At 32.6% G+C, this 15,809-nt stretch overlaps 1 pseudogene; it reads right to left on the bottom strand.

Annotated features, from left to right (window-relative positions):
- Positions 1–982: 982 nt before the first annotated feature.
- Positions 983–11,341, bottom strand: LOC149553386 (putative membrane protein At3g27390; annotated as a pseudogene).
- Between the last annotated feature and the right edge of the window lie 4,468 nt (positions 11,342–15,809).

The raw sequence follows: 15,809 nt of genomic DNA, 5'->3' as shown, positions 1-15,809 counted from the left end.
GAGGTGTGTAGGTGGCATCTTAGAAGTTTGTGGAAAGATCCTTAAATCATGTATTTAATATTTGTTGGGTGCTTAGTTGTATTTGGGTGGGAATTTAATATTTATTTAAAGGTAGTTTTATTTACCTTTTATCCCACATTGGTTGTGTTTTTAATGTCTTGGGTTAGAAGTGCCTATTTAAGCAAGGCTTATTATCATTTGTAATCAAGTTGGAGAAATAGAAGCTCTTCAAGTAGAAGCTCTTTGTATGTAATCTCTTGTAAGGAAGTTCGTGAAATAGAAGTTCTTGCATTCAAATGTAATCTCTTCTAATGGATTCCAAGTATTAATGGATGCTTTATGAAGCATTTTGTCATCTCTCTATCTCCATATTGTTGCATTTTTGGTTGTGAGTTGGTACAGGTGGTGTGGCCCGTCATCAATTTCATTGGTCACCATTTCATGTGATGAGTCAGCATCATGTCACATCATCATGACATAGCAACCATGTGACACATGTCATCTTCCTCTACCTCAGCATCTACTCATCATGCCACCTTAGCCTACCACATCATTGGTCCATGTCATTTCCACATCCCTCCACATTAGTTGGTCATCATGTCTCATGGTTATTTTCCTTGCATCTTTCCTTTGGCAACATGGCGACCATCATTCAATCTACCTTGTGTTGCCATCATGTGCATCATTGAAATCTGTGCCACATGTCAATTTTTAATTTTTCCATAGGTTCCACATCATTACTTTGTCAACATGCTTGTTCAAAAGAATTTCTCTCCAAATATGGTCGGTTAGGGTCCATCACACAAGATTGTGCTTCCAAAAGTACTTGTGTCTTTAAGACACTTATGTTATTGTGTGCTCTTGTATTTAAACACATGAAAATCACCCAACATGGGCAATGTGGGATAATGAAGATAAAATAGAAAACCATTGTCTAGACTTTTGAAAATCTAACTCCCACTTTACTTGCGACATCCTCACCTCATGACTTAGGTGAACATTGGTTCATTGCTTGCTTTTTGTTTATTGAATCACCCTTTTTCTTTGTTCCTACTTGACACGACACTTTAAAAACATTCTGAAATTGATGCCAAAAAGTTAGCATTCTTGAAAGAGAGGTAGTAATTCCCTGCAACCTTTTGCTCAATCCCTCTAATTTGGCCTTCTTCACCTCATCTATGGGTGGAATCCTATCATTTATCCATGTCTTCATGCATTCAGAACTATTACCAATAAGTACTAGTTTTCTCAAGTAGAGGGCCTCACTCTCTTCAAGTTTGGGTGATTGAATTTGTGCTTTCATGATCATCAACAGGTGAAAGAACCACTCAACCACTCAATCATCAGCTCTATCACACTTTGTTAGCTCTGCACCATCAGAGAGTAGGAGGTCAAGGGAATCAAAAAATTTAGGGTGAAAAAGAGTCTATAGAATGTTGTATGCCAAAAGACCACCACTTAGAATTTGAGATTTCTTAGTGGAGATCCACACCTTAATGTCTAAAAGCCTTATCACACCTCCTTGCACTAGAGCTCTTCCATAAAACTCATAGGAATAAAAAAGATGATCCCATATCTGCATAGAGTTAAATTGTTGAAAAGTATTATCTAGTGACTTTGTTCACTCGGGAATGCATTTATGGGGAACTAAGTTGACTTCCCTGAGACCATTGTCTATTCTCTATTTATCATGTAAGCAACATTTTTTTACATATCTAGAGCAAGATTTATTTTTGCAATGGTACTCAGGCCTAGCTTGGAAAACAAGATCCTTCTCTCATGTGTAGCAAGTCATTGCTATATTCATCAAACATTGCTATTGCAGACACAATATAATTTGATCCCAGTTGAATTGAACCTTCTTGATATCCAAGTATAGTACTATAAAGGCCAATACGAAAGCTTGAAAAAAAATATAGGTAAAACAACTCTAACAACTACCAATGGCCAAAGAAGGATGGCAAGGCTGGCAAATGGTAAGTAGGCAATATCATAAAATAGCCCTTCTCTTCCTATAAAATCTTGAACTAGTTGGAACCATCCTTTCAAAAGCATGTAAGGAGACTTCCATATTGCAATCAATGTCATAATTGGCACATCCAAAAGAGTTCCCAATAAACTAGCCATTACACAACCTGGTAGTTGTAACAAGTCAATATCAATAGCTTTCCCATCTTTTGGTGGCTGATTGTGCAGTTCATCCATGAGAGAAAAGTAAGAATGGAAGCACACATTAGCAAAGTCCTAGACCACTATGCAACTCCCTTTAACTTTTGTCAAGGTTCTAATGCTATTTAGATTATCCCAAGCTCACAAGAATAAAAAATTCAAAACCATTTTAATCTCCAAACACATGTTTACTTCACAAGTACAACTGCATAGTCTAATGGAATAGTCAAGGCCCAAAATGGGTCTGACTAAAGAAAATTTCATTTTCAAAGAACTAGCCTATTCATCTAAGATTTGACTAAAATTCATTCAATCACTGTTGATTCAACTTTTAAAACTCAATTCACCTCTTTCTAGAACTTGTAAATTTTGTGTCGAGGGGTCTACTAACTGGCTTTAAAAATTGACCAAAACACATGACCAGGCTCTGAAAAAAAACCTACTAATTCTCTATTCCACATTTTTCCACCATGTCAAATCTATTCTCATGAAAAAATCTCAGTCAAAAGATATTGACTGTCAAATTTTCCTTCTCAAAACTACTTGCAAGTAAACAAGTCATAAAACTATAAATCGCATTCAATTTTGACTTTGAAAATAGGTCAAATTGACACTTGGGGGCACAAGAACTAGGGTGTTGGTTCAATTTCATGAGGAGAGTATAAATCTAGGATTTGGTCTCATGATGAATAACTGAACGCATTTGGAAAGTGGTCAAAATGGGCTACTTAGAATTTGCAGACTGGAAACACTAGTAGAAAAGTGATTTTTGCAAATGGAATGAACCTAGGAAAGTGTGTAGAAAGATTGGTCAAAATTGAAAACTAGCACACTAAAAGTATTTTCAGAGTAGAACATAATGATATAATCCATTTTATCTCACTTATCTAAGATTCAAATTTATAACATCACAAACAAGGGTACTGACCAATATGCATTTCTTGACACCAATAAAACTTTTACAAATTGCATTTGGAATTGCATTCAAAAACTTATCAAACAGATTTTTCATAAGCTCAAAATTGAAACATAACAAGTATTTGACCTCTAGAATTCATTTCAAAATGGATTTTCTTATTTTCATCAAATGAGTCAAATTTGTAACAAGTCAAATAGGGCCTTGCCAAATTCAGAACAAATTGCATCGACATGACAACAATAAATGACCAATTTTAAGGGATTGAAAATCTAGACAAAACATATCAAAACAACTCAAAATATGAAATAGAGGTTCTCTAGTATGGATACTATACATTCCCAAATTAGAAAGACATGAAACATTACTAGGTGCAAGATATTTAGATGCAAACTAGGCCTCCTGTCGTTATTTGACACTTGGGTAAAAAAGTTGATCTGGACATTGCTCACAACAAAACTTCACAAGATGACTCAAAATGGAAATTTATCTTTATGAAATGCATAGACATACTAAATGCAAGGTGTTAGAAACATTAAACACCTCCTAGGCATCAAATAAACAATCGGGTACACATGCATCAAAAAGTGCTTATAGGGCTTGATTTTTAGGATGGTACTCAAAATCAAGGCTTCAATTTTGAGTCCCAACATGCTTAGTTCACCTTCTATCTTTGTCTTCCTACACTTCACATAATCAATAACAATCATCACATCATGAACAACTAATCAACAACCAAAAGCAATCTTGTTCATCTCCTTAAATAGGTAACTTCATCATTCCAAAATTTTCCTCTTAATCATGATCATAGATCTGAGATTCAACAAATTTAGTCTATTAGAAATTAGTTATACCTTGAACTTTTTGCTCATCAAAATTATGTTAAATCTCCTTCATTGAATCTTCATTAAATTTCTCCAGAAATAGATCTCATAACTAACTTTGACTTTATCCTTCAAACTTCTCTAACAATCTTAAATTTCAAGAAATATTGGCCTCAAAATAGCCTTGTTGCAATAATAGGTATTGCACAATATTTTCATATTTTGTTATTTTATTTTATTATGTAATATGCACCTAGGAGTGCCTAGATGGATGTGAAACATGTAAAGATTCCCATGGGACATACTTGATGAGTTGTATTGTAACATTGTGATAATATTTGATGTAATTATTTAATATTGGTGAAAAGAATTAAATGTCCAATATTAAATGTGAGGTTAGTGGGTTAGGTAACACATGGTTTATGTAATACCACTTGGTGGTTTTGTGAGACTTGCTACTATATAAGCAATCACAAGGGTAGTTATAGAGACAAGAAAAATGGGAAAAAAGGTAAAGAGTCAAGCGAGACAAGACTTGATAGGTTAGCCAAGAGAGTATTTCTGAATGTTAGAAGCATGGCATGGGATATGTGGATTCATACTTGTTCACATGGATTGCACAGTTGTGGCTATGGATTTGAAAGCTTCCATGGTTGTATTACAATAGTAATTTTTCTGAATAATACATGGTGATGAATGTTTTTGGGGGCTGAGATTTTTCCTCAATGAGGGTTTTCTAGGGTATATCTTGTGTCACATTTTTGTGAGTATGTTGTCTATTCTCTTTCATGTGGATTTCAATTGCATGTTTATTTTAAATCTATTATGGGTTATGTGAAAACTATTATATATTTTGTTCCAAGCTTCCTTACAAGTGCTATTAGAGCTATGGTTGTATTGTTGTAACCTTAGATTGAATCCATGGGAATGCATGCAAGGATAAAAGAAAGGACAAGATATATGGGGTTTTGTAGATTATTCATTGCAAATCTAAGAGTTTTGGATTTGTTGTTATTATAAGATTTTGGTAGATTTTGGGTATATAAAATTTTTGGTCAAAAGAGTTTTTTAGATGTTTCGTTTAAATGAGGGTTTTAGGGGAAATTTGTAGAAATGACCTGCTTGGCAAAAATAGGTCTCACCATTGGATCCGAGTCAATTTTTCTATAAAATTTGATATATAATATACCATAGTTTGGCCATGTTGAGAGAAAAATATGAAAGTATTTTATTTTTAGCCTATGATAGCATTCAAATTTAATCTAGTTGAAATTTTTTTCACAAAAAAAAAAAAGTGAAAATTTGTAGTGAAAATGGTAAAAAGACTGTCTTGGTAAAATGGTCATAACTTTCACTCAAGATATCAAATTTTGAAGTTCTTATGGTTCTTGGAAAGCTAAATCAAAGCACTAAAACTTGGTATGGATTTGATTCTGTGATTTTGACATTTTGTCAAATTTTAAGACCCTGAAAGTTGGATGTTATTTATTTTGAGCATAGATTAGGCCATAAATTGAGCATATGAAGTTAGATTTTGGACTTTGAGTAGTCAATAAAAAGCTTTTGTAGAGCTCAATACATTGGTTCAAATTTGATGCAAGTTTGGCATGATTTATTTAAAGATATATTGATTTAAATAGTTTATGTGATGATATATTGATTTAAATGGTTTATGATATATATTGACTATGGTAACATTGTGAGTTTATAGCATTGTATATTTTGGAGATTTGGATTTGATTTTATTGTATTATTAGATCATATTTCATATTAGTCTAATGATGATATGGTTATCAGTATTTGATTTGGATATGTTTGATGACTTGTTGGGTCTACAAGTTATGTGGTGTTGTAAGCATTCTATACTTATAGGTTGCATTTATGACTTGGTTATGGGTTGTCTTTGCCCATTGATCTTTCATTATTGATGTATATTTAGATTGGTGGCTTGGATTTGGTTTGTTTATGTGATTAAGTCACATGATTTTTTATTTTTTTATTCATGTAGAAGGAATGAGATGTTGTTACCAGGTATAGTCATGGTGAAGGATTATGGTTGACTATTTTATTATGATAGGTTAGACACATTGAGAGTTTGTTTCTTGGTTGATGGATATAATCACGGTACCATAGATTTTGGTATGACATTTTGGATATAGAGGTACATCCTTGGTGTTCATTCTCTTCGATTCCTAATTTTTTTATGGTGGCATATCTTCTTGGTTGAGGATCATGGTTATTTGGTTTCTTTTAAGGATCTCATGATATGAACTTTGAGCTCTTTGATGTTTTGATGCCCTGGTCGATTCTCATGGTTAGATGAAGGTTTTTCATTATGATGTCATGGATAACTTGGATACATGATTTAGTGGGAGCTTGTGGCAATGATGAGGTGGTAGTGTGAGATTAGTTCCTAGTTTGGTTTGTATCTTCTTGGCTTGTAGATCTTGGTTTCACTTGGTACTAACACTTTGTTTATGTGAGTGTAGACTTGGGGGATTTTCATGTAGGAGATGGATTTTATGATGCTATGGGTGACTCGGTACCATGGTTGAGTGAGATTTTTTGGCATTGATATATTTATTGAGCATTGTAAAATTTTGGAGGTTTGTCTTAGATCCTATTTTTATAAAAGCATCTTTGACATTTGCATGGTGCACTTGTTATCTTCATGGTGTGTGGAGATGGTTTTCTTCATGGTGTGTAGAGATGGTTGCATCTTGAGGACTCATGGGGTTCTTAGTAAAGGTGTAGTTTATGCTTTCATTTGACATATTATCATTAGTGTTAAGATGGTTTCATTATTATTTGATGGTATACTCTAGATACATGTTTAGAGTTTTTGACATGTTATGGTATGCTCATATGAAGCATGTTATCTCTTTGGTTGAGATGGTAAGACCATGTTGTCATGTTTATGCTCTTGAGGCCATAGTTGGAACTTTGACATTGATCTTGGTTTAATTTCTTGGTATTGAGTACATTGATCATTTGTTGGATACTTCATGATATTGTTATGTTTCATTTTAAATTAGCATGGATTGATTGGTTGTAGGTGCTCATGGATACTTAAAGATAGTGGTGATGTTATTTCTCTTGGATTAAAGAAGTATTTGTTGGGATGGTTTCAGTAGGACGTCCAAGGGGAATTCACTTGATAGATACCTGAGAGAATATTGTTCTTAGATGAGACTTGGTTTGAGACTTGGATATATTGATGTGCATTCTCATTCCCCACTCTTAGTCTTCTCACTAGTTTACTACTTGAGAGGTGTAGCCTGACATTATTTATCTCAAGTGCATTATATTTGTTCTTATCTTTCATGGATATGGATCTTGAGCTATGGTACATGAGTTAGTTTTGGAGAGTTCATTTGAGAGATGGATTAGCATTGGTTGTCTCCATGTGTGTATGTTATTGTTATACTAGTTGAGTTTGGGAGATGGTTTTATATTGGGCATATTCTTTGGATAAGGCATGGTTATTCCTTAGTTTAGGAATGGTTTATGAGTTTGATCTTCTTATGAGAGGATTACATCCATGATTAGTTATATGGTATGGTTTGGGTGTTGTTGTGGCTTCTTGGTTGGGGTTTTATGAAGGAGGTCATACTTGGATAGTTTACATCTAGAGGTGTGTGTAGAAGGACATGATATAGGTTATGATTTGCACGGTTATCTTCCTAGATGTTTTTTTTTCACTTACATTGGATATTAGATTGGTTGGACATTGTGACCATTGGTTTGTGTTCATGTATGTAATGTGAGAGATGGAATGGTTATTTCTTTATTTCTTTCCTTTGTTGGTTGTGGAGAACTTGGGAGAGTATTGGAGGCTTGTTATGTATTTTGGATGTCATTGATACTACATGGATTCACTTCTTTGAGATGTTTGAGTGGATTTGTTATAGATTTGACATTATCTTTTATAGTGGGAGCTTCTTGGTATACCTTTTGAGGTATGGATAGTTGGATGAGTTTGGCACTTGTTGTGGGTGCTATTTAAGCTATGGGTATTTTGAAAACTAAAGATACATGTGATTACCTTTAGATCAATAATTTGTGCTTCACATTTTAGTTGGTACATGATTTTATGATATTTAATGTGATAGGTTGGGTGGCTTTCTCTTTGGATGGCTTCTATGTATGTCTGGTGGAAGTGGCATAATAGGAGGTGGCATCATTCATGTTTGAGATGTTAAATACTTTCATTTTGTTTTAGGTACTAGGATGGAGTGCATGGTGTACTTTGATTCATGACAATGGATGTGTAAGGAGGAATTGTTTCCTTGTTCATTTATGTGGCTACAAATTGGCCCTATGCAATGTATACAACAAGTGGGAGATTGTTGAGATAATGGGTGTTGTACGCATTTCATAATATTTTTATATCATATTATTTTATCTTATTATGTAATGTTGCACCTAGGAGCACCTAGATGGACTTGCAACATGCAAATATTCCCATGGGATATATTTGATGAGTTCTATATTATAACATTGTGATAATATTTGATGTAATTTTTTAATATTGGGGAAAAGAATTAAATTTCTAATATTAAATGTGGGGTCAATGGGTTAGGTAGCACATGGTTTATGTAATACCACTTGGTGGTTTTGTAGGACTTGCTACTATATAAGCAACCACAAGGGTAGTTGTAGAGACAAGATAAAAGGGAAAAATAGATAAGACTTGAGTAGGACAAGTCTTGATAGGTTAGCCAAGGGAGTGTTTGTGAAGGTTGGAAGCATGGCATGGGATGTTTGGATTCATGCTTGTTCACATGAATTTCTTGGTTTTGGCTATGGCTTTGAAGGCTTCCATGGTTGTATTGTAATGGTATATTTTGAATAATACATGGTGATGGATGCTCTTGGAGGTTGGGTTTTTTACTTAATGAGGGTTTCCTAGGGTATATCTTGTGTCACAATTTTTTAGGTATGTTTTTTGTTTTTTTGCATGTGGATTTTAATTGCATGTTTATTTAGATCTATTATGGGTTATGTGAATTTTTTTTTTTTTTTGTTGCAAGTTTTCTTGCAAATATTTTCTTAACTTTCTCTTTATGTTCAAGCTCAGATAACATTATAACTTTACTCAAGAAATGCACACTCAGTTAATACTAAAATTTAACTCTTCTTCTCCATGCACTCAATTACAACTATAGTAGCTTGGTTAATATTGTATGCCTTCTTTAACTTACAATTCATCTAGTGTGACTTGAACATGCATGATCTTCAATACTTAATCACAATAATACATGATTGTAAAACAAACAAACCAATAATATACAATCATAGTCAAACTCATTCAAGTACCCATTGAATATGATTTTGAGATTAATGAGATAGAAATAACAATTACATGCAAATATAACCAATATCAAAAAATGAGAAATCACATAGAAGAGAATACAAGACACAAAGATTTCATGTGGTTCATGCAATCCCATAGCTGCGTCCACCAACAACAAGTCTAATCTTCTTATTATCCAGTGATTGTAACCTAATTGCAATGTATAATCTCTCACATCTCAATACCACCACAAGAAGCTACAATCTATTCATACATTATCAAACAATCCATAACCCTAAGCTTTTTTATACATTTTTTTTCTACTTAGAAAATTAGGGCTAGAATAAGCCAACCAATAGAAAAAAGTAACTCCCAGCACCACTAACCCAAGGACCCCACAAGGGGTTCTACCCTAGGAACCCACAAGAAGTACTATCCCTTGACTCCTAGAGCTTGGGGGCACTATCCACAAACCCCCATAGTAAAATTTAGGGAGAAACCACAATGAATATAGTGGGAAAAATCAACCTTTGAGTCTAATTAGGATCCACATCATAACAATATCTCATTTGGTGACTGATAAGAATCAACAACAATAACCTCCCACATGGAGACTAGTCATAGCACTACTAAACTTGTAGCTCACACTAGAATCTAAACCACCCTTGACATTTTTGTTCTCTTATCTTGTTCAACCTTGAAGACCAACCAAAGCTGAAGAGGGGTGCATCTTCTCCCTATTCAATTCCTTTGTAAACATATATGCTGGATTATCATTAGTATGTATCTTTTCCAACTTTAATTTTCCATCATTCAAAACTAAATGAATGAAATGGTAATGCAACTGTATGTTCTTTTTCTTTGAATGTAGAGATGAATTCTTTGCAAGATGTATCACACTCTAGCTATTTGTAAACAAATAAGTATCCCTTTATGAGTTTTGAATTTCTTGCATGAAGAACTAAAGCCATATCATCTCTTTGGATAACTTTATAGAATCAATAAACTCTGCCTCTATACTAGATAAAATATTTTTCTTTTGCAACTAACAAATCCAACTCACTACTAACCCACCTATAGTAAATATATATCCTATAGTACTTTGCCTGGTATCAAGATCCTCTACCAAATTTGAGTCAACATATCCTTTTAGATTTTGAATATAGCCCCCAAAATGTAAAAATTTACTACATGTTCTTCTCAAACATCTAAGAATCTATTTGACTATATTCCAATTCTCAATTCTAGGATGACTCATATACCTTCTAATAACTCCTCTAGCATGTATAATATCAAGCCTATTGTATACAATAGCATGCATCAAACTTCCTACAGCTGAATTATAAAGTACATTAGACATATTTTTCCTCCTCTTCTTGTATCTTTGAGCACATCTCCTTAGTCAATTTGAAATGACCAGGAAGAGTTGTGCTGAAAATTTTTGCATTCTTCATAGAGAAATTTTGCAATACCTTCTCAATATAATCAACTTAAGATAACATCAATTTTTTGTTCTTCTTATCTCTATAAATTTTTATACCAATGATTTGTTTTTCTACCCCCAAATCATTTGTAGAAAATGAATATTCTTATTTTTGTTTTAACCCCTTAACGTAATCCACATTAGACCTAACTAGAAGCATATCATCAATATATAAGCATAAAATAATGTAATTTTCATCATCCAACCTCTTAAAATAAACATAATGATCTAAATGGCACCTAGTGTATCCATGCTGATGCATAAAACTTCAAATTTAAGATACCATTGTTGAGTGCTTTCTTTAATTCATATAAACTTTTATTTAATATATAAACTATATTCTCCTTATCTTTGACCTCAAATCCCTCTAGTTTTACCACATGTGTGTGTGTGTGTGTGTGTGTGTGTGTGTTCATCCAAATCACCATGGAGAAAAGTTACTTTAACATCAAGATACTCCAAATACAAATATTCAATAGCCACAATACTTAAAATAGTGAGAATAGAAAACATTTTAACAACTAGAGAAAATATCTCATCAAAATCAATATTTTTTTTTGTGTGAATCCTTCTACAACTAACTTGGCTTTAAATATTTTCTTACCTCCATCATCTTCTTTCAGCTTGTGAACCCATTTATTATATAAAGCCATTTTTCGTGTAGGTAACTTGCATAAATCTCGTGTCTAATTTTTTAGCAATGAGTCTATTTATTTTTTCATTGTAGACTCCCATTAAATCTTTGTACCCACCTACATAACTTCATCATAAAATTTAGATACACTAGCATCTATTGATAAAATAGAATAAAAAGAGGGAGAAAATATGTCTAGAAATATACTTAGTCTTGTTGACCATCTAACATTTATGAGGGTGTGTGGTAATTTTTGTTGTGGTTGTCCAGAATATGAGGGACTACTAGAACATCATCTTTTGAAGTATCACCCAACACTACATAATCATTTTTTTTGTTCTCATGTTACTACAACATATCTTTGTACAACACTTTCTCTTAGAATATGACATCCCTACTTCTTACAATTTTATGATTTTAATGAATGGTGATCTCCTTAAAACCATAAACTGATAACAGAAAAAAAAGAAACAACAAAAAATTTGAGAACAAAATATAGACTTCTTATTTGCACTGCAAATGAAAAATTATAGAATTCACAAGTACAAAATGTTAGCCCACATGGGCACCTTCTGAGTAATTTACAAGACTAAGATGTGAACTACCACCTAGAGTTATTTTAGACGATGTTTGAATCTTTCTTAAATAGGCAAATTTATGCCACCCGAGAAGGTTCTAAACATTGAAACTTAATACCTAGGGTTGACGAAACCTAAAAATACATATAGAGTCTAACAAATACTTTTTTGACAATTATTTTAGATATTTTGAGTAGCCCAACTTTGAAAGGTCATAACTCATGAACTGTTGCTTTGATTGGCTATTATAACCACTTTTCAAAAATGCTAGCTCCTAACCTATAGGCTCAAAATGGGGCTAGCACCCTTCCATTGAGTTTTTGGACCTCATCTAGGCACTCTAAGGCCTCTAGTGGTGAGCCTTCAAATTTTTCTACAAATTTTTCCACCAAAAATCTGCAATAACTTCTCTAATACTTAAGCTTGAGTAATGAGATTTTCATGATAAGTTTATAACTCTAAAATGAACTTTCATATAGAAAATGATAACATTCTAAGCTTGTATGAAAAACTTACTAAAAGTAGCAAGTTCCCATAAATAGTAACCACCTAGTGTACTAGTCCTTATTAAAATAGAAAAAGCGGAAAAAAAATATATTTTTGGGTGGTGCAAGATTGCTCTTACACCCAGGATGCTCTTGCATTATATTTTTAAAATTCAAAAGCCTATAACCAAATTCATCAATGTCATATCCAATAAATGCACATTTCTTTGACTTGGCTTCCAACTTAGTTCTATTTTTATAATCTATATGTACAAATTCTTCACAACCAAAGGTTTTAAGAAATGAATAATTCACCTTCTTACAAGTCCATGCTTCCTTTGGAATACCAGACCCCAAAGGAGCAGAGGGACCTCTATGGATTAAATATAAAATAGTATTGATAGCCTCTTCTCACAAGGTTAAAGGAAGCCCAACATGCAACCTCATGCCCCTTACATGTTCTATTATTACCATGTTTATGCATTCAGCCACTCCATTTTCCTATGGAGTACATAGAATATTCTGCTATCTAAAAATACCATTAGAGGAAAAATATATTCAAATTGATTGCTGCAATAGTCACCACCATTATCAAATCTAAGATATTTTATCTTTTTACCAATCTCATTCTTAACTAAGCATTTCTATTTCTTAAAAGTTCAAAATACATCACATTTTTGTCTAAGGAAATAAACTCATGCTTTTCTAGTTGCACCATTGGTAAATGTGACATAATAATGAGACCCACCAAGGCAAGATTCCTAAGCTCATTCTCATACTTCTGTATGCAAAAGCTCTAATTTCTCATCTTTCTTTTCCTTCTCACTCTTCACAAAACTCACTCTTTTTTTCCATACACAACTTTCACAAGAATCTATATTGACACATTTCAGACGTAGTAAAATATTCTTTGAATGAAATAATTTAATATCATTCTCACTCATTTGTATATGTCTATTGTTTCATAGTGTTGTATCATATTCTATAATGTTTTCTTGTTATCCCTACTCAATGACAACAATTGTTCCTGAACATTCATTTTTCTATCAAATAAATAAAGTAGAAGGAATAGTCCTACTTTCACACATTTTTCTACTACAAGGGATCTTTTTGGAACCTTTTGATTTTTATCATTAAATATATTTTGTCAACCCTCATCACCTAGTTGCCCCTACTTAAATTAAATGCCTACTCAGCCTTGGAACATGTCTTACCTCTTGCAGTAGCCAATGATTCCCATTTTGTAACTTAATCTTAACTTTTCATTTTCCAATAATTTGATAGGGTTTATTATCTTCCAAATAAACTAGCCCAAAATCCCCTTGGACACAATCAAGAAAATAACCTCTATGGGGTGTACAACATGAAATGAAGCTCCTAAATCTAAAACTTGTGAATCATCAACACTTTCTAAGGAAGAAGTAAATCATCCTCTTTGGATTTTTTACTTAACATGTTTTCGTCCTTGTTCCCTCCTTGTTTGTCTCCTTCATTGTTCTTTTGATTCCAGCAATCTTTCTTCTTATACCTTATTTTTTTGTGGTACTAGCAATCTCTTGGTCCTCTAAATTGATACTTCTTTCTCTTAGACTTTCCTTTTGATTTTCCATGATTTCCAAAAAAAATTCCTCCCTCATTTGTTTTGCCTCTTCTTTGTAAATTCAAAATACTCTACAATGTAGATCCACCTAAGATTTTCCTATGAGTTTCCTCACTCAAAATAACACTAACCACATCATCAAATTTTAGGGTATAATATCCAAAAATAGAATTACTCATAGTCATTTCCAAGCCATTGCAACTTTCAGGCAAAGAATACAAAATTAAGAGAGCCCTAATTTCTTCATCAAAATTGACTAGAAACCATATTAAACTCATTTAAATGATCTGTAATAGATCCATCTTCTTCCATCTTCATATTAAATAAACACTTCATGATGAATAGTTTGTTTGAAGTGGAGGGATTTTCATAAAACCTTGCTAGGGCTTGTATCAACTCTTTAGTCATCTTCACTTTTGTAATATTAAATGACACCAATTGTACTAGGGATAAATAAATACTTCCAAGTAGTGTAATCTTAAAGAAACCCCCCTTCAGAGAAAGATATAAAATATTGGCAAATATTCCATTATTTTGAAAATGAAAATTATTTCTATTGGTGAATCTATCTATGTTTTTACTTTAAATATTATTTACGTTGGTGATTATTTCAGAATAAAAAAAATTGTGTAGAAAAAATTGGCAAATCTCAATAATAATAGGAAGTTCCTCAATCACCATGGAATATTACAAATCAAATCTAAATATTTTTTTACCTCATGGAATATTATGAGGATCATTTTATTATATTTTAGATCTATAGTGAAAACTAAATATTGGTGATATATCCCTAAAGTAACTAACAATTATGATAATTATTGGTGAATTAGTTTTAATTTCTCCAATAGTATTTAATATTTAGGTGAATCAAATCTATTTATGTATCAAATATTATGGCAAATCTTTAAGTTTAATTTTTTTTAATAAAATAAATTATTGAGCGATTTTAAATATTATTGAACTAGATTTTATGAAAATGTGGCAATTTAGGTTGCACGAAATCTTAAATTATTAGCCAAATGACTAGCCAAAAAATCTAAAATTAGCTAATTGGTGAATATTAACTACTAAAAAATACCTTGCTTCCAATTGTCTTTTTATCTAAAATATTCCAATCCTCATCTATCATAGTTGTTAGTTTCTTAGATTTTCCTTGCAATGACTAGCATAAATCCTTATCATAAAGATAGTCCATTTGCATTTTCTATAGCACAAAGTTCTGACAATTAAACTTTTCAACCTTCATCTAACATCATTTTCACTCAACTATGAGACCTTCCCTCAAAGGATAACTAAAACAACCTTGCTCTGATACCACTTGTTATGATTAATGAGATAGAAATGACAATTATATGAAAAATAATCAATATCAGAAAATGATAAATCACATAAAAGAGAACACAATATACGAAGATTTAATGTGGTTCATTCAATCCCTAGGTTGTGTCTACCAACACCAAGTCTAATAATCTTATTATCCATTGAGTAAAACTTGATTACAATTTGTAATCCCTTATAGCTTAATATAATAGCAAGAATCTACAATCCCATCATACATTATCAATAAATTCCTAACCCTAAGTCTTTTTATACAAGTTTTTACCACTTACAAAATCAAGGCTAGAATAAGATGACCAATAGAAAAATATAACTCCCAATGCCAATGACCCTAGGACCCTACAAGGAGAATTTCTCCTTAACCCTACCTAGGGTGCTAGCCTCTAAACCCACAAGAGATGTTTCCTCTTGACCCCTAGAGCTTGTGGGTGTTGCCACCAAATTCCCATAGTAAAATTTATGAGAAAATGGTGCTAATAAAGTGGG

Source organism: Cupressus sempervirens, chromosome 6 (assembly GCF_028749045.1).
Source record: "Cupressus sempervirens isolate cs-2001-9-10 chromosome 6, ASM2874904v1, whole genome shotgun sequence".
In the NCBI taxonomy this organism is placed as follows: domain Eukaryota; kingdom Viridiplantae; phylum Streptophyta; class Pinopsida; order Cupressales; family Cupressaceae; genus Cupressus; species Cupressus sempervirens.
The sequence above is the reverse complement of the archived record's forward strand: the minus strand, read 5'-3'. Positions and strand labels throughout refer to the sequence as shown.